Source organism: Hemiscyllium ocellatum, chromosome 1 (genome assembly GCF_020745735.1).
Source record: "Hemiscyllium ocellatum isolate sHemOce1 chromosome 1, sHemOce1.pat.X.cur, whole genome shotgun sequence".
Lineage (NCBI taxonomy): Eukaryota > Metazoa > Chordata > Chondrichthyes > Orectolobiformes > Hemiscylliidae > Hemiscyllium > Hemiscyllium ocellatum.
Window position 1 is genome coordinate 77,286,570 of NC_083401.1, and position 21,278 is coordinate 77,307,847.

The following is a 21,278-nucleotide window of genomic DNA, read 5'->3' on the forward strand; positions in this document are numbered from 1 at the left end:
CTAAGAAGGAAATACACAGAGAAAAAATGAGGTATGAAGGTAAACTGGCCAATAATATAAAAGAGGATAGTAAAAGTTTTTGTAGGTTTGTGAAAGGCAAAAAAATGGTTAAGACTAAAATTGGGCCCTTGAAGACAGAAAGAGGGGAATATATTACAGGGAACAAAGAAATGGCAGAAGAATTGAATTGGTACTTCAGATCTGTGTTCACTGGGGAAGACACAAGCAATCTCCCAGAGGTAACAATGGCTGAAGGACCTGAACTGAAGGGAATTTATATTTGCCAGGAATTGGTGTTGGAGAGACTGTTAGGTCTGAAGGTTGATAAGTCCCCGGGGCCTGATGGTCTACATCCCAGGGTACTGAAGGAGGTGGATGCGTTGGTGATTATTTTCCAGAGTTCGATAGATTCGAGATCAGTTCCTGCGGATTGGAGGGTGGCTAATGTTATAGCACTTTTTGAGAAAGGTGGGAGAGAGAAAGCAGGAAATTATAGCCAAGTTAGTCTGACCTCAATGGTGGGAAAGATGCTGGAGTCTATTATAAAGGATGAAATTACGGCATATCTGGATAGTAGTAACAGGATAGGTCAGAGTCAGCATGGATTTATGAAGGGGAAATCATGCTTGACTAATCTTCTGGAATTTTTTGAGGATGTAACTCTGAAGATGGATGAGGGAGATCCAATAGATGTGGTGTACCTGGACTTTCAGAAAACTTTTGATAAAGTCCCACATAGGAGGTTAGTGAGCAAAATTAGGGCACATGGTATTGGGGGCAAAGTATTAACTTGGATTGAAAGTTGGTTGGCTGATAGGAAACAAAGAGTAGTGATAAACGGCTCCATTTTGGAATGGCAGGCAGTGACCAGTGGGGTACCGCAGGGATCAGTACTGGGACCGCAGCTTTTTACATTATATGTTAATGATGTAGAAGATGGTATTAGTAATAACATTAGCAAATTTGCTGATGATACTAAGCTGGGTGGCAGGGTGAAATGTAATGAGGATGTTAGGAGATTACAGGGTGACCTGGACAAGTTAGGTGAGTGGTCAGATGCATGGCAGATGCAGTTTAATGTGGATAAATGTATGGTTACCCACTTTGGTGGCAAGAACAGGAAGGCAGGTTACTACCTAAATGGAATCAATTTAGGTAAAGGGGCAGTACAGAGAGATCTGGGTGTTCTTGTACACCAGTCAATGAAGATAAGCATGCAGGTACAGCAGGTAGTGAAGAAGGCTAATAGTATGCTGGCCTTCATAACAAGAGGGATTGGGTATAGAAGCAAAGAGGTTCTTCTGCAGCTGTACAGGGCCCTGATGAGACCACACCTGGAGTACTGTGTGCAGTTCTGGTCTCCAAATTTGAGGAAAGACATTCTGGCTACTGGGGGAGTGCAGCGTAGGTTCATGAGGTCAATTCCTGGAATGGCGGGATTACCTTTCACTGGAGCAACTGGGCTTGTATACCCTTGAGTTTAGAAGACTGAGAGGGGATATGATTGAGACATATAAGATTACGACAGGATTGGACACTCTGGAGGCAGGAACATATTTCCGCTGATGGCTGAGTGCCGAACCAGAGGACACAGCTTAAAAATACAGGGTAGACCATTTAGGACAGAGATGAGGAGAAACTTCTTCACCCAGAGAGTGGTGGGTGTGTGGAATGCTCTGCCCCAGAAGGCAATGGAGGCCCAGTCTCTGGATTCATTTAAGAAAGAGTTGGATAGAGCTCTCAACAATTGTGGAATCAAGAGTTATGGAGATAAGGCAGGAACAGGATACTGATTAAGGATGATCAGCCATGATCATATTGAATGGTGGTGCAGGCTCGAAGGGCAGAATGGCCTACTCCTGCACCTATTGTCTATTGTCTAATACACTAAAACATTTCTACATCCTCCTCAACTCAAATTCTCACTCAGCTTTAGATCTCTCATATCTATGACTCTATGACTCTCCTTTTACCTCTGGAGATACTGTAGGACTTAGCGTATTTCCAGCATTTTCTGTTTTTATTACTGATTAAGAATTGGCCTTGGATTATATAAAGGTTCCTCACAGTAGACTAGTTAGCAAGGTTAGATCACATGGAAAACTAGCCATTTGGATACAGAACTAGCTCAAAGGTAGAAGATAAAGGGTGGTGGTGGAGGGTTGCCTTTCAGATTGGAGGCCTGTGACCAGTGGCATGCCACAAGGATTGATGCGGAGTCCAATGCTTTTGGTCATTTACATAAATGGTTCGGTTGCGAACACAGGAGGTAGAGTTAGTAAGTTTGCAAATGATACCAATATTGGAGGTGTAGTGGACAGCGAAGGAGGTGATCTCCTTCTTGACCAGATAGGCCAAGGAATGGGAGATGGATTTTAATTTAAATAAATGTGAAGTGCTGCATTTTGGAAAGGCAAATCAGAGCAGGACTGGTACATTTAATGTTAAGGTCCTGGGGGAGTGTTGCTGAGCAAATAGACCTTGGACTGCAGGTTCATAGTTCCTTAAAAGTGGAGTTGCAGGTAGATAGGATAGTGAAGGCGGCATTTAGAATGCTTTCGCTTATTGGTCACAGCACGGAGTGTAGGAGTTGAGAAGTCATGCTGTGGCTGTACAGGACATTGGTTACGCCACTTTAGGAATATTGTGAGCAATTCTGGTCTCCCTCTTATTGGAAGGATGTTATGAAACATGAAAGGGTTCAGAAAAGATTTACAAGGATGTTGCTAGGGTTAGAGGGCATGAACTAAAGGGAAAGGCTGAATAGGCTGGGGCTGTTTTCCCAGGAGAGTCGGAGGCTAAGGGGTGACTTTGTAGAGGTTTATAAAATCACGAGGGGCATAGATAGAGTAAATAGACAAGTCACTGGGGTGGGGGAGTCCAGAACAAGAGGCATAGGTTTACGGTGAGAGGAGAATATTTAAAAGGGACCCAAGGGGCAATGTTTTCACGCTGAGGGAAATGGAATGGACTGTCAGAGAAAGTGGTGAAAGCTGGTACAATGACAACATTTAAAAGGGATCTGGATCAGTGTTTGAACAAGAACGGTTTAGAGGGATTTGGGCAAAGTGCTAGCAAGTGAGACTAGATTAATTTAGGATATCTGATCAGCATGGATAGGTTGGACCGAAGGGTCTGTTTCCGTGCTGTACATTGCTATGACTCTAATACATTTAAACTGATCAAACACCCCATAAGAACAAGGTGGTTCCTTTTAAGGTAGCCAAACCTAAGAGTGTAACAAGGCACATTTTGATACTAGACTAGTATTCCATGTCTGGCCCAATGATTCAGGAATAGGAGTTCAAAACTATCCAGAACAGCTAGTAAATTTACATTTAGTTAAATAAATCTGGAATACAAAGTTATGGTGATTATGTTGTGGCTCGATGGCTATAAAAATGCATCTGATTCACTGATTTTTGTCAGAGATAAAAACCTGGTGTGCTTCCTGAGCCTGATTTGCAAACAACACTGATCCACAGTATTGTGACTCTTATTAGCTTTCTGAATGTTTGAAAAGCATTCTGCAGTTATGGATGGGCTAGGATTTCTGACATCAAGGAGTCACAAAAAAACCGGCATCAATGGGAATCAGAGATTAAACTCTTTGCTGGTTGGAGGTATACTGGTCTTATAGGCCGTGATTGTTGGAAGTCAGTCATCGTAATTCTAGCACATTTCTACATGAGTTCCTCAGGGTAATGACCTAGGCCCAACCACTTTCAGCAGCTTCATCCATGATGTTCCCTCCATCATAAAGGTCAAAAGTAGGGATTGCTCAGACACTGAAGCAGATCATGTTCAAATTCAACAAGATCTGGACAATATCCAGGTTTGGGCTGAGAAATAGCACACAAATGCCAGGCAATAATCATCTCCAATAAGAGATGATTTAACTCTTGACATTCAATTGTGTTACTGTCACTGAATCCTCCACTACAACATCTTGGGATTCACCAATGGCCAGAAGGTCAACTGGACATTCTATATCAATATAATGGCTACAATGAACAGGTCAGAGACTATGAATACTGCAATAAGTAACTTACCCCCGGACTTCCAAATCCTGCACACCATCTACCAGGCACAATTTGGGAATGTGATGGAATACTCCCCACTTGTCACGATGGATGCTTTCATTTAACTGTTCCTATGTTTTTGAATGGTGCCGCTGATGAACTTCACAGTAAATGCAGGAGAATATTCCCCTGTTGAATACAATAACTCACTGCCCCACAAAAGCACTTCCTTATAAATAGAGGAAGAGATCACATTTTGCTGGGGATTGATTTCTCAACTACATTTTAAAAAAATTTATTTTTGACCAGCAGAATGCTTTCTAGTTTAGAAATCCATCACTATTTAAAGAGTCTCTAGCACAAATTAATGAGAAATCAATGCCTATCTTGTTGTGGTTCTGCTCGCCGAGCTGGAAGTTTTTGCTGCAAACGTTTCGTTCCCTGGCTAGGGAACATCATCAGTGCGGTGGGAGCCTCGTGTGAAGCGCTGCTTTGATGTTTCTTCCGGTATTTATATTGGTTTGTTCTTGCCGCTTCCGGGTGTCAGTTTCAGCTGTAGTGGTTTGTATATGGTGTCCAGGTCAATGTGTCTATTGATGGAGTTTGGGGATGAATGCCATGCTTCTAGGAATTCACACACAAACGAAGCTGCATCAGGACACTATTCAAAAGGGCCACAACACACTGCAGTACACCAGAACTGCGAAAAGATGAAGAGGAACATCTATACAAGGTATTCGCCAAAAACGGATACCCACGCAACTTTATCACCAGATGCCTAAGAGATAGACCACGGAACGAGGACATGCCACAACCAAAAGGACTAGCCACTCTACCATACGTCAGGAGTGTCTCAGACCTGACAGCCAGACTACTGCGACCCTTAGGACTCATAACAGCACACAAGCCAACATCCACGCTCAGACAACAACTCACTAGAACAAAGGACCCAATACCCAGCATGAGCCAAACTAACGTAGTTTACAAAATACCATGCAAGGACTGCACAAAACACTATATAGGACAAACAGGAAGACAGCTAACAATCCGCATCCACGAACATCAGCTAGCCACAAAACAACACGACCAGCTATCTCTAGTAGCCATACACTCAGACAACCAGCAACATGAATTTGACTGGGAAAACACCACTATCATAGGACAAGCCAGACAGAGAACAGCCAGAGAATTCCTAGAAGCATGGCATTCATCCCCAAACTCCATCAATAGACACATTGACCTGGACACCATATACAAACCACTACAGCTGAAACTGACACCCGGAAACGGCAAGAACATCCATCAACAGACACAATCGACCTGGACCCCAGGTACAAATCACTGCAGCTGAAACTGACACCCGGAAGCGGCAAGAACAAACCAATATAAATACCGGAAGAAACATCAAAGCAGCGCTTCACACGAGGCTCCCACCGCACTGATGATGTTCCCTAGCCAGGGAACGAAACGTTTGCAGCAAAAACTTCCAGCTCGGCGAGCAGAACCACAACAACGGATACCCGAGCTACAAATCTTCAATCAGATTTCAATGCCTATCTCTGGTGACTTTGCTCAAATGCATACACATTATGTATGATTATATCCCAAATGACCTACTCCACAGAGCTTCACTGCTCAGCAGAGACTCAAATTCACATGTTGAAGTACTCAAATTAAACTAAACTAACTAAAGCTATGCACTGTTGTAATGGTTCCAGCTCACTTTCGATTGAGCACTTTTTTTTCAAAGATTATCTGTAGTTATCGGGGAACAATATTATTCTTTAAAAAAAACACTCAAATATAAAATGTCATTGAGCAAGGTAAGAGACAGCCAATGGTGGAATAATGCACAAAACTGGAGAAATGGATAGGCCTATTGGAAGTTGCAGATCTGGAAATTAGAAACAGAAATTGAAATGGTCTTGAAGAGATTTAAAACAAGGATAAGGATTAAAAATTACACAAATGGGATACCACATCAATTTCTACTGACCTAGAATGGCAAGTGTTTGTGTTTTAGTAGGATAGGATATAAGCATAAGTTAGTATACAGAGTATGAAATTGAGAGACTAACCAAAAGTGAACTAGGAAGTAAAACCAGGTCTGGAAGCAAAAGACAATGAATTTCAACTTCAAAACTTACTGAGACAGACAGAAAATAGCATGGAGACAAAAAAGTGAGTAAGACCAGTTAATGCATTGGAAGTTATGGTAGGAAAAATATGGCACGAGTGAAACACATCCCAGTTTAATTTTGATAATAAAAAGTTGTTGTCGGCACCAAGATTGAACTGTCCAATAGTTTGAATCAGGTAACATATTTTGCAAAAAAGATAACATTTCATGCAAGAACAGATAATATTAATTAAGCAACATTGCCTTGAACACACTGCAGTTGCAAAAGCATTCTCAACACATAAAGATGCACAAAATATCGGAGCACTTCAACTAGCAACAACCACCTTTATTGAAAATGAAAGATGTTGTGAAACTTGAAAGGGTTCAGAAAAAAGATTTATGCAATGTTGCCAGGGGTGGAGGATTTGAGCTATGGGGAGAGGCTCAATAACAGGTTGGGGCTATTTTCCCTGGAATTCAAAACTAGAGGGCACAGGTTTAAGGTGAGAGGGTAAGATATAAAAGGGACCCAAGGGGCAATGTTTTCATGCAGAGGGTGGTGTGTGTATGGAATGAACTGCCAGAGAAAGTGGAGGAGGTTGGTACAATTACAACATTTAAAAGGTATCTGGATGGGTATATGAATAGGGAGGGTTTAGGGGGATATGGGCCAAATGCTGGCAAATAGGACCAGGTTAATTTAGGATATCTGGTTGGCATAGACGGTTTGGACCAAAGGCTCTGTTTCCGTCCTGTAGGTTTCGATAACTCTTAACTTAGTGGTTGGCAAGTCAAGAAGATATGACATGAGGTGAATAATAGGTTTTTATTATATTTCTTATGTTCACGTTTAACACTTTACACATCGCCAGTTGATATGTCAGTCATTAACCATAGTTCACAAATGCCACAAAACATATTGAGCACTCTGGTGTAAAAATTTCTAACCATGATTATTATGTTTCCTCGTAAAATCTCAATATTATAATCATACAGACTGTAGCTCAAAAGTATGCCATTCTGTGAAGCTACAGACCTATACCAAATTTTCAGTACATTAAAACGGATTGCTGCTCCCTTTCTCGCCCTTCCATTTACGGTTTTTCCTGAAATGCCTTATGTTGCCATACTTTTCTTTCCTTAAGCAAAAGGATTCTGATATTTCTGATACTGTGATTTTTCACAGCCATGTCTGATGCTACTCTAGTAACTCTATAATCGCTGTTAGTTAAATAAGCAAGATTTAAATATTTTGTTAGAATAAGCAAACACTGGTTTTAACATATTTGTAGAAATTTTCCGCCAGCGACTTCTTTGTTAGCTAACTGTTCTTTTTTTTGCATTTTTTTTTCTCCAAATACGCTAAACCTCCCAATGTGTACACTTAAAGTCATAGTCAAGCAGAGGTACAGCATGAAAACAGATCCTTCGGTCCAACCCATCCTTGCCGATCAAATATCTCAACCTAATTTAGTCTCATTTGTCAGCACTTGGCCCATATCCCTCTAAATCCTTCCTATTCATATACCTGTCCAGATGCCTTTTAAATGCTGCAATTGTACCAGCCTCCACCAGTTCCTCTGGCAGTTCATTCTATACATGTATCACCCTGATAAAGTTGCCCCCTTAGGTCCCTTTTAGATCTTTCCCCTCTCACCCTAAATCTATGCCCACTAGTTCTGGACTCCCCCACCCCAGGGAAAAGACTGTCTATTTATCCTATTCGTGTCCTTCATGATTTTATAAACTTCAAAAGGTCATCCTCTGACGCTCCAGGAAAAACAGCCCCAGCCTACTCAGCCTCTTCCTATAGATCAAATCCTCCAAAAATGACCAGTATGAAACAAAACTGCCAACTGCATGAATTTGAAACTGCTTCATACACAAGATTAATCAAAATATAACTCTGTAATCAAATCAGCCCTCAAAATGACATAAAACAATTACTTGAACAGAAAAGCAAAACAGTTAACTATTTTGATAAATGATGTGACTATGTCACAGTAAAACTGCATTTAAACATAACACTGCCATAGGTTCATGTCAGTTCATTTTAAAATTACATCCCAAATATCAGATCCGCCCATCATGGTAGCTGCATTCCTAAGTTCCAATACATACATATTTGACTATTATACAAACACTAAAACAAAATAATTTCTGGTTGAGAGTAACTATTGGAATACTCACATTCACTACAGATGAATTACACAGAGCACAGAAGAAAAAAACAACATTCAATCTCATCCTTGCCAGCATTTACTCTTTGCAGGCAAAATCCTTTCTTCGATAAATGGAGGGGGGGTTCTCAGCTACTTTCTTCCCAGCAACCCCCCCCCCCCCTGCCATTTATCTCTCCACTGCCCGAGCCTCCCAGCCTCATGCTGAAGAAGAGCTTTTGCCCGAAATGTCGATTTTCCTGCTTCTCGGATGCTGCCTGACCTGCTGTACTTTTCCAGCACCACTCTAACCTTGACATAGAACATAGAATCCCTGCAGTGTGGAAACAGGCCAATCAGCCCAATGAGTCCACTCCAATCCTCCTAACAGCATCCCACCCAGACCCACCCCTCTAGCCTATCTCTGTAATCCTGCATTTCCTATTGCTAACACACTTAACATACATATCCCTGAACAATATGGGTAATTTAGCATTGCCAATCCACCTAACATGCACATCGCCAGAGGAAACCGTAGCATCTGGCAGAAACCCACACAGACATGGGGAAAAACATGTAAACTTCGCACAGAGGGTGAATTCAAACTCAGGTTTCTGGCACTGTCAGACAACAGTGCTAATAATCACTGAGCCACTGTGCCAAGTGAGAGGTTGTCCACTGTAGTCAGAATCTCAGAATGCGATAGATGCCAAGGGAAGTTAAGTAATTTTTAAAAGGAGGAGACAGACAGATTTTTAATTAGTAACAGGATGAAGGGTTATGGGAAGCAATAGGAAAGTGGAATTGAGACCAAAATGAAAATCAGCCAGGACTGTATTAAATGGTGGAGCAGGCTTGAGGGGCTGAATTGCTTACTTTTCCTCTCAGTTCTTGAATGCTTTTAACTTGTAACTTTGCAAATAAATATAAGTCATGCAAAGTTATAGTTCTATCTCACCAACTTTCTGGAATAGAACATAACTAATAGGAGAGTAGACTCCACTAAAGTCCCCACAAAATCCATGATATGGAACCCAGCATGTCAGTGCACACGAGGCTTCAGTGTTTGATGGTATCTTTTAATAGAATACTGACTGAATGATCTATCCTGGTCTCCTGAGCTCCCCAACATCATCATGTGATTTCAAGAAATGGTGGACTGGACAGCAAAAGGTGGTGGTACTTGATAAATATTCAGCAGTCCAGCAGAAGTGTTATGTTACAGAAATAGCCATGCCCACAATCTCTTTCCACAAAATTCTGGGACACACGGGATCAGATCCTGAGGATTTATCCATCTTTATGCATTTGAAGACATCCAGCACCTCCTCTTCTATAATAATATTGACACTTCAGTATATTGATCTCTAGCTTCCATTCGCTTCCCCACAGTAAAGACTGACATGAAATGCTCATTTAGTATTTCACCTACATCCTGTGACTCCACGTACAGACAGCCACATTGATCTTTAAAGGGGCCCTATTCTCTCCTTAGTTATACTTTTGCCGTTAAATGCATTTGTAGGATCTCTTTGGATTCTCCTTAACCCTATTTGTAAAAGATCTCTCATGGGTGGGTCAGTTCAGTGCCTCAGTGGTTAGTACTGCAGCTTCACAGCACCAGGGACCCAGGTTCGATTCCAGCCTTGGGTGACTGCATGGAGTTTGCACATTATCCACGTGTCTGCATGGGTTTTCTTGGGGTACTCTGGTTTCCTCCCACAATCCAAAGATGTGCAGGTTAGGTGAATTGGCCATGCTAAATAGTGTTAGGTGCATTAGTCAGAGGGAAATGGGTCTGGGTGGATTACTCTTCAGAGGGTCAGTGTGCACTTGTTGGGCCAAATGGCCTATTTCCACACTGTAGAGAATCTAATCTAGTCTTCTTTTTGCCACCCTGATTGCCCCCACCCGCCCAAGTATACGCCTTCTGCTTTTATACTTTCTAGGGATTCACTCAATCCTAATTTTCTCTACCTGACATATTGCCTCCTTACTTTTCTTGATCAGTGCCTCAATTTCTCTAGTCATCCAGCATTCCCTACACCCATCCCCCTTGCCCTTCGCACTAGTACAAACATACTGTCTCTGAACTCTTGTTATCTCATTTTTGATGGCATCCCACTTTCAACCATCACTTTACTGGCAAATAGCCTCTCCCAAACAACTTTTGAAAGTTCCTATCCAATATGTCAAAATTGGCCTTTCTCCAATTTACAACTTTAACATCAGGTCTATCCTCTTCCACAATTATTTTAAAACTTCATTGAATCATCCTGGGCATTACCTTTGACCAGAAACTTAGCTGGACTGATCACTGAAATATTGACAGGCTAAAGGCAAGGAATACAACTCATATCCTTGTCAAGATCTAAAAGGCACAAGTTGACAGCATGATGGAATAATTCCTACTTGCGTGAAAGAATTAAGACCCAAATGTAAACAGCTTAATCCAGGACAAAACACACTACCTAATAAGCAACACTCCTGCCCTATCCCCATCTACAGCCTCATTCATTTACTCCTTTACAATCAGCACAATGTGGACCATATACAAGATGCAGTGCAGAAATTTATCAAGCTCTTTTGATAGAATCTTTCAAACGTGTGTTCAATGGGCGGCACGGTGGCACAGTGGTTAGCACTGCTGCCTCACAGCGCCTGAAGACCTGGGTTCAATTCCCGACTCAGGCGACTGACTGTGTGGAGTTTGCACGTTCTCCCCGTGTCTGCGTGGGTTTCCTCCGGGTGCTCCGGTTTCCTCCCACAGTCCAAAGATGTGCGGGTTAGGTGAATTGGCCATGCTAAATTGCCCGTAGTGTTAGGTAAGGGGTAATGTAGGGGTATGGGTGGGTTTCGCTTCGGCGGGTCGGTGTGGACTTGTTGGGCCGAAGGGCCTGTTTCCACACTGTAAGTCTAATCTAATCTAATCAATCACCTGAAGGACAGTAAACACCCAACCTACAGTTCTACGATTCTGAGGAACTTATTACAGGAAGAGAGTTTGCAATTTGGCCCATCATGTGTGCACCATTTCTCTGAATGGCACTAAGTGAATTGCTCATTCTCCCTAGATTCTTCTGCAATCCTATTGTTTTTCTTTTCAGATAAGAGTCAAATTCCCTCGAATGCTTTGAACTTGCCTCCACACCACTCAGGCAGTGCAATCTGGACCTTAACCATTCATTCAATGAAGGTTTTTCTCATTTTACTTGCTCCATTTGCCCATCACGTTAAATTCATGTCCTCTCATTCTTCGTCCTTTCATCAATGAGATGGTTTCCAATGTGCTTGGTCCAAACCAGACATGATTTTAAATATCTTTATCAAATCTACTCTCAGTTTTCTGTTTTTCAAGTAGAAGTGCCAAATCTTCCAAATAACTTTCAAATTATTCACATCCCTCATCCCTGGAACCACTCTCATGAATCTTTATTGTAATCACTCCAATTCTGTTGCTAAAGCAAGGTGTGTAGAAAAGTCCTAATACTTCAGTTGAGATTGTGTTAGTGTTTTATAGAATGTGATAAATATGTATAGTAGATCATCGTATAGAAACTTTGATCTTAATATAAAAGGAATTATGTTCTTAAAGAAGACAACTATGGCTCCTCAACAACAATGCAGTAGTGACCTCTACCACTACGACCCTGGACAGATGCAAGTGGAACAGGCAGACTGATGAGGCAAACTAAGTTTTTTGCTTTTGTTTGTTCACTCACACACAGTCTAACTGCTGTGTCATTTAGACTTGGCCAGACTTAGTTACTTTTGGTATGAATGTTGAGGTTCCTCATCCAAAGAGTATCGTGTCCTTGTCAGCATCAATACTTCAAGTTGGTCTGCAATGAGCACAACGGTTGTGGTAGTTAGTAATCAGAGGTGATCTTCTTGCTCACATGACTTCATGCTATGAGACTTTGTGTGGTCTTTTGTGGCTCAGTGGTTAGCACTGCTGCCTGACAGAGCCAGGGACCTAGCTTCAAGTCCCACCTCGGGCAACTGTCTGGAGTTTGCACATTCTCCCCGTGTCTGCGTGGGTTTCCTCCCACAGTCCAAAGATGTGCAGGTTAGGTGAATTGGCTATGCTAAATTGCCCATAGTGTTAGGTGCATTAGTTAGAGGGGAAATGGGTCTGGGTGGGTTACTCTTTGGAGGGTCGGTGTGGACTTGTTGGACCGAAAGGCCTGTTTCCACACTGTATGGAATCTAATCTAATCTAATCTAATCTAATGTTAATGTTGAGGACTCCAGAACAATTTCCTTGATCAGCTACCCCTGTACCATTACCTCTGTGCATCTGCCCTGTTGGTGTGATAGTACATAGGTAGAGATGGTGAACGGGGAGGCTGAGTACTTTCTTGAAACAATGAAGTTCATTTGATGTAAATAGAGTCTCAATGCTATTTGGGAGGGAGTTTGAGGATTTTGACCAAACACGGAAGGAACAGCGATATAACTTCAAGTCAGAATGATGAGTGACTTGGAGGAGAACTTGTAGGTGGTAATGTTTATATGCATCAGTTGCCCTTATCCTATTACATAGAAGTGGTTGTGGGTTTATAGGTTGTTTTAAAAGGTCTGACAAAACGAATGTGAACTATTTTCTTTGACAAAAAAAACCAAAATTTAGAAAAAAAATGAATAAACGGGCAATGAGTGCTGAATTAATTAACTAATAAAAGACAAAAGTTGGAATAGGGAGCATTTTCAGGCTGCCAATCTGTAACTAGTGGTGTACAGTGTTCCACTGTGCTAGTTACAAAAGACTAGTGTATAAATCAATAAAGGCTAATGGGATGCCATCATTTTTGAGAGGTATTGAACATAAGCAAGAATGCTATGCCTCATTTAAACAAGTTTTTGGTGAGATTAACCCTGAAATGTGAGGAAGGAGACATTTGACAATGAAGTATTCAATGAAAGGCATGACACTCTGATGTTCTGTGGAACAAAGAGACCTTGGCATTTTTGTCCATTGATCACTGAAGGTGGAAGGACATGTTAGTAGAACAGTGAAAAAAAATGAATGTGGGACATCTGCATTTATCAAATTGAGGCACAGACCAAAACTCTAATTACTTCCCTGCTTTGTTATCGAATTTTGGTGAGACCACAGCTAGAGTACTTTATGCAGTTCTGGTCACCACATTACAGGAAGGATATGTTTGCAATGGGAAGGGGTGCAAATGAGATTCATCAGGATGTTGCCGGAATGGAAAATTTAAAGTTATGAGGAAAGCTTGGATAAACTTGGTTTATGTTGGAGTACAGAAAACAGAGGGGCGATCTGATTGAGATGTACAAAAAATGATGAGGGGTATGGACAGAGTGGATAAGGAGCAACTGTTCCCATTGATTGAAGGGTCAGTCACTAACAGAAGACAGTTCAAGGTTTCAAGCAGGAAGTCGGAAGAGGGAGATGAGGAAAAATGTTTTACCCAGAGGGTGGCAAGTCTGGAATGCACTGCTTGGAGGGTGGCAGAGGCAAACTGCCTCACAACCTTGATAAAAGGTAACTTGGCATGTTATAACATTGACAACTAAGGGCTAAGTGCTAGTAAATGGGGTTAGGTTGAAGGTCAAGTGTTTGTCACATGTCAGTGCAGACTTAATCGACCAAAAGGCCTCTTGTGCTTTATACGATTCTATCAATGTTTTTCTCCTGTCCTCTTGTAGGGTTGTGTGAATATGGAACTTCACCTCACAAAGTGGAAGCGGCATGTTCACGGAATATTTTTCAGTCGAAGATGAAATGATTCCCATACCCTACAAAGTTATTAGCTTATCAAGGGTAGATGGGATTGCAGAATTTGGAACATAAACTCAGTCACAATCTTATTAAATTCCAGAATGGTCTTGAATGGCTGAATGGTCTACTCCTGCTCTGACATGTGGGTGCATACTTCTCGAATATTATACCTTCTTTTTGCATAAACATTACAGTAAAACCCACAGAAAGCAACAGCAGACAACATGCTGGAGATCAGAGACAAGATTAGAGTGGTGCTGGAAAAGCACAGCAGGTCAGGCAGCATCCGAAGAGCAGGAAAATTGGCGTTTCGGGCAGGTGCCCTTCATCAGTGAGTCTCTCTGTCACTGCAACCCCCAGTTATCTCCTCCGCCCTGGAGCTCTTCAACCAAGTCCTGAAACAGACTTGATCCCCACTTCCATCCAACTATTGCACTCTTTGCTACCTTCTCCCCAACCCCACGTTGCTCCCATTTATCTCTCCACCCTGGAGGCTCCCAGCCTCATTCCTGATGAAGGGCTCCTGTCCGAGACAACAGGCTTACCGCTGTCAGTTTTGGAAAAGGAAAACACAAACTTATTCTGGCTAAGCTGTAACAATTTCATATATTTAAAAAAAAGACAAAACAGATAACTATAGATTCATGAGCTTAATGGTTGTTATTGAGAACAGCTCAAAGCTAAAGGATGCAATAGTAGAACATGGAGTATAGGAGTTGGGAGGTCATGTTGTGGCTGTACAGGACATTGGTTACGCCACTTTTCGAATACTGCGTGCCTTTCTGGTCTCCCTATTGGAAGGATGTTGTGAAACTTGAAAGGATTCAGAAAAGATTTACAAGAATGTTGCCAGTGTTGGAGGGTTTGAGCTATAGGGAGAGGATGAATAGGCTGGGGCTGTTTTCCCTGGAGTGTCTTCAATGGGAAATAGTGCCTGATAAATTTACTAGAAGTATTTGAGGCAGTTACAAGCAGCATAGATAAAGTAGAAGCTGTTGCTGTAATATTTAGGTTTTCAGAAGATACCACACATTAGTATACTCAATGAGACCCCATGCTTTTGGGGGTAGTACATTAGCATGGATAGAGGACTGGCCAACAAATAGAAGACATTTAGGACAAGGTAAAAGCATTTTCAGCAAAGGCAAGCTGTAACTAGTAGTGTGCCAGAGGGATTAGTGTTGAGGCCACAATTATTTACTTCATTATATTAATTATACATTAACTATCTCAATTACTTGAATGAGGCAGCTTGTCATACTTTAGCCAAAATTGTGGATGAGACAAAAATAGGTAGGGAGGTAAGTGGTCCAGATGAAACAGTTTGAAGAAGGATATGGGCAAGTTAAGCAGAGCAAATATTTAGTAGATGGTGTATAATGTGGAAAAATGTGAGCTTATGCATTTTGACAAAAGTAGTATTCAGTTCTTCTATTGTTCAAGTAGAAAAAGACTGTAGAAAGCTATGGAGAGAGATTCAGGAACTCTTGCCTATGAAGCACAAAATGTTAGCACCCAACTACATGGGTAATAGGTAAGAGTAATGGAATGGTGGCCTTCATTTAACAAAGGAATGGAATATAAAAGTAGAAGGTTTTGTGAAAATATACTATGTGCTAATCAGACCACTGTTGGAATACTGTGAACAGATTTCAGTCCCTTATCTAGGAAAAATATACTGGAATTGGAGGCAATCCAAAGAAAGTTCATTATGACTGCCTTATGTAGGCGGGTTGAGTATATTAGATCTGTATTCATTGTAATATTGAAGAATGAAAGGTAACCTTCTGGAAAGAAACAAGATCCTTCGGGGACTTGACAGGATGGATGAGGAAAGGTTGCTTCTTGTGGAGAGTCTAGGACCAGAGGGCATAATCTCAGAATAAGGGGTCACACATTTAAAGACAGAAAAGGAGGAATTTCTTCTGTCAGAGTATGGTGATTCTATGAAATTCTTCATTGCAGAGGGGTTGAGAGATTAGATTAGATTACTTGCAGTATGGAAATAGGCCCTTTGGCCCAATAAGTCCACTCTGAACCTCCGAAGAGCAACCCACCCACACCCATTCCCCTACATTTACCCCTTCACCTAACACTACCGGCAATTTAGCATAGCCAATTCACCTAACCTGCATACCTTTGGACTGTGGGAGGAAACCCACACAGATGCGGGGAGAATGTGCCAATTCCACACAGATAATTGCCCGAGGGGGGAATTGAACCCAGCTCTCTGGCATTGTGAGGTAGCAACGCTAACCATATAATCGAGGTCGAGATAGACAGATTTTAAAATCAGCATTAGAATCAAGGGTAATGAGGAAAAAGTAGTAATGGGGAATAAGCAATAAAGCGGAGTTGAGGATTTTCAGATCAGCATGATCTCACTGAATTGCAGCACAGACTCCAGTGGGATGAATGGTCCATTTCTGTTCCTGCTTCTTATGATAAGCATGGCCTCAGTTATCTCCTACATGATTTTTGATTAGAAGCAGCAGAACCACCTCCTTTATTGAGCTGAGACAGCCAAGACTCCAATCACATGACTGCACTTTCTGGTATGTACATTTCTTCAAGTATGCAACCTTCAAGATTTGATTTTTGGGAATAACTATATAACATTTATTTCATGAAATTTTTGAAGCGTATAGACTAGTTTTTTTTTACTAAATCTTACATGATATGGATGCAAAAGATTTATTATAAGCAAATAAATCTCATAATACTGTAGATTTTTTTCTGAACTATGAAACGACACTTCGGGTAAATAAATGGATGGAAAAATCTTGAAGTGACAAATCAAGTTCACACAGGAAATGAACTTCACAGCTACAACATATGCTCACTGTTTGCCCCCCCCCCCCATGTAATATGCTACATAAACCTAGTTATCAATGTATGCAAAGATGCTAAAGTTTATTTCACATTTCAACTTCCATACAGTCTAAAGTTACTATTTTAATTTTATGAAAATAAACAGAACAGTTACAGAGGTCATTCAACTTGAGGTTACACTTATTATTCCAATTTTCTCTCAGGCTCTTACCCCATCTCTTTTTGAAAGCAATGATTGAAATCTGGCTCTACCACAATTTCAGATGGTTGATTCAATATCCAAATTAATTGCTCATTAGAAAATCCTTGTGCGTCTCCTTTAGCCTCTTGCTGATCAACTTCAATTGGTATCCTCTGGTTTACAAGTCTTCTGACAATATGAATAGTTCCTATCTATCCAATGTTTGAACACTTGATTTACTTTCCAAGGGAAAGGACAGGGATGTGTCCAACAGAAGTCCAAGTCTGGATTCCAGCAAATCTTTTGTTCACATTCAGAAACCTTAAAATTGAAACCCTTCATGCATTTACAAACAAATTGTCATATAAAGACAAGTTTCACATAATATATCCCATGTAAATGGTGAGGATCATCTTTTCAGTTTAGATTCTTTGAAATAATTGCATATATGTATAAACAGTATTTATATTGCTTAGTTAATAGGCAGGATGAGGCAGGACCACATTAGTACTTGAAGTGATAAACGTATATATGTAAAAACGTAAAATACCTAAAAAATATGGAAGAGCTGTCAGTTACCCTCAAAGTTTTCATTAACACAACTGTATTTACATGCACTAGCCTTCACCTGCCACAGTTGTATTTAATTATGCAATTAACATCTGCTTAAAGACAGCCAAGATTCCACATCTACAAAATGTATTAAAAATGTTGCATAGGAACATTACTGACAGTTTTCAAAAAATTAAATTATTTAGATGATTCCATTAAAACAGAAATTCAGAGTTAAATGCATCCTAGTTTGCTAATCAACAAATCAATTCCATATGCAAATTACCTTATTAGAAAATTGCATTTTAAGTACTGTAATTTTACTGACTCAGTTGGAAAAAAACTACACTTCGTCTTTATCTTTGCTTATTCAGAATACTGATCATAAGAAAAAAGGTTTATTCAATTTTAGATATTTCATTTAAAAGAAATTGCATTTACCATTGGCATTGCTCTCAACTTGGTTATTTTTAAGAATGCCTACAGTGTGGAAACAGGCCCTTTGACCCAACAAGTCCACTCTGCCCCTCTGAAGAGTAACCCACGCAGACCTATGCCCTACCATACCCTTAACCTACACATCCCTGAACACAATCTTTGAATTGTGGGGGAAAACCGGAGCACCTGGGGGACATGAGGAGAATGTGCAAACTCCACACAGACAGTCACCAGTCAAGGCTGGAATCGAACCTAGGTCCCTGGCGCTATGAGACAGCAGTGCTAACCACTGAACCACCATGCTGTATTCAATTAAATAACAAGTGACAAAGTTAAGTTGTAATAATTGCTGTAATTCTTGTGTTCTTATGAAAATAGCAAAATGCATTGTCAAGAAAATACCAAAAAAATTAAATAAATTTTTCTGGAAATTAAATTTCCCTCATTTACGTTAATTAAATGAAGAGAATATGGGGAATTTAAATTTCCTTAAAACAAATGTAGCTGATAGAAACTGACAAAATTAAATGTAATATATACTTTGCGCCCAAAGGATATGCTTTTCAAAATAAAAATCAAATTACTGCTTTAGAACAAGCGGAAAGTGAAATAGTTATAGAAAATAAAGAACAGCAGAAGAATTCAAATATTCCTCTGTCCTGATAAATGAACTTCAAAATATTTACTCATCTTACTTTTTAAGAGATACTAGTGCTAAAGTACAAATTTTTGATTTTGACTTTCATCTTTGGCCAGAATAAATCACTCAAGCATGACAACGCAATGTGTACGTATTTTGTAAACTGTAAATATATTTTGAAATCACCAATTACTAAAAGTCTGATTATTCCAAAGCCATTTCAGGTGATATCACTGGGAACAGGTCCTTTGATTGTAGTTTGTGCAGTAATTTCATAGCAATTTGTCAACTGGGAAAAATCTGAATGAAAGTTTATATCCAATTTATTGCATCACATTTTAACTTATTCACTCATGGGATTTGCAGGTCACTAAGGCCAGTAATTACTTTGTACTTGTTAAATGCCCTCAACATGGTGGTGAATATGCTTGAGTTCAACTGAGAGATTTATTTGGCCATTTCAAATCGCAGTTCAGAGTAACTACATTCATAGAACCAGTTCCATTTGGCCAGATAAACTAAGTATAACAGATTTTGTTTTGAAAAGAATGAGTAAAAGGAGTTTTCTAGCTACTGCTTGTAATACTAACCTATAATTCCTGATTTATTTATTCAATTGAATTTAATATTTCCCAGATGTATCAGTAGGATTTGCACTAATATATCTGGATCATCTGTGCAAACTTCTGGATTACAGAGGTAGCTATAAACAAGGTGGTTAAAGAAGAAATCTGTGCATCAGAATTTGGCACTTAAGAATAAAACTGCTAAGTGATTTATACTTTGCCTTAGTGGCAACTTTTATGTCCTGTCTTAGGCTGATACTTCATTCAAGATCATTAGTTGCCTAGAGAAGTCACCTTCTTGACAGATATAACAGTGCCTTGCGAGGCTTGAAGATAGTCAAGAATCAGAGATATTACTGTGAGATGAGGACCAAGTGTCAGACCTGCACCTGAGACAATGTAGGGCAATATAATTGAAAGGCTTACTTCAAAATTCTTAACTTGAAAGAATATTTGACCACTTAGCAATGTTTGTATTTGCATTTTTAAATCTAATATTAAATAAGGTTATTAACACTTATTGTAAGTGAGTAAGGCTTTTGACACAGGACCACAGGTTTTTCATACATTGTGGTCAACGCTATCAACTGGCAACTTGAGTACAAAAAAGGTTTAAGTTGATGCCACATGCATTTGAATCAAAATTTCAATTTTATAAACATTCAAAAGAATACCTCATTCAGCTGTTTAAGCCTGCTCAGCCACTCAATCAAATCATGGCTGATCAATTTGTTCTTCAAATTCTACATTCCCACCAACCCCATAACAGTTGATTCCCCAGTCTAACAAGATTCTATCCAACAGTCATAATGTTCACTGATCCACCTCCACTGCCCGACAGTTCGAAAGTCACACAATCCTGACAGTAAACGATTTCTCCTCATCCCCCATCCTGAAAAGGTGACCTCAAATCTTAAAAACTATGCAACCTATTTAAAACTGATCCACTGTAGGAAAACATCCTTTCCACATCTACCTTATCAAGACCATTAAGGACCTTATGCACTTTAATCAAGTCACTTGCTCAGAAGACAACCCACTCATTCCAGATATCATTGAGCCACTTCCAAAGCGGTGACACTTTTTTAAAAAGCAAGTGGACCAAAACTAAACATTCAAGAGGGGTCTTACCAATCCCAAACCAAGACAGAAGTTACTGGAAAAGCTCAGCAGGTCTGGCAGCAGCTGTGAAGAGAAATCAAAGTTAACATTTCAGTTCCAGGGATCCTTCCTCAGAACTGATGGTAGCTAACAAAATATCAGTTTATATGCAAAGGATAGGGTGGGAGAAGGGGTAAGGAGTAAACAATAGATAGAGATAGAGCCTAAAAGAGAGAGAAGCACAGTTAGACAGACAACGGAGTTGATAACAATCTGGCTTGAGGGTGAATAGCTGTTAATGGAGACTGTTAGCAGCCAACAATAGGTAGTGTGTAACTGCTGACTGTGATGACAAGGCCTGGTGTAGGGGCTAAGACATGGGAGAAAACAGGCTCTAAAATGATTAAACTCTATATTGGATCTGAACGGCTGCAAAGACGGAAAGTGATATGTTGTTCTTCCAGCTCGCACCGAGCTTTGCTGGAGCACTGCAGCAAACCTGAGACAGATATCAGAATGGTATGTTAAAATGGGAGGCAACTGGAAGTTCAGGATCTTTATTGCAGGCAGAATGTAAATGTTCTGCAAAGTGGTCACCTCGTCTACACTTTGTTTCTTCAACATAGAGGAGACCACATGTGAGTAATGAATGCAATAGAGTAGATTACGAGAAGTGCAGGTAGAATGCTGCTTCACCTGGAAGGTATGTTTGAGCCCTTGAAAACTGAGGAGGGAGGTGGTAAGTGTTACACTATCAGCTGTTGGGTGCTGTGGGATGGTAGACAAGGTATTTCTGTTGTGGCAAGAAAGAGATAGGAGTGAGGGCAAAAGTGAAGGGGATAGATTGGACTCTGGTGACAACATTTCTGGGAAATCCTCAGCTGAGGAAGAAGGTGGATATTTCAGAGGCTCC

At 40.4% G+C, this 21,278-nt stretch overlaps 1 protein-coding gene across 2 annotated transcripts in view; it reads right to left on the reverse strand.

The window, feature by feature from the left end:
* Positions 1-21,278, reverse strand: part of LOC132813874 (interleukin-6 receptor subunit beta-like) — an 86,271-nt gene that overhangs the window by 56,718 nt on the left and 8,275 nt on the right. The window contains exon 1 of one of the 2 annotated variants that reach the window (XM_060823324.1): positions 4,053-4,112. The exons of the other annotated variant lie outside the window; for it this stretch is intronic. The gene's annotated coding sequence lies outside the window, so the exon portion shown is untranslated. Of the gene's footprint in view, positions 1-4,052; positions 4,113-21,278 lie in introns of those variants that run through there. 2 annotated transcript variants of the gene reach the window in all.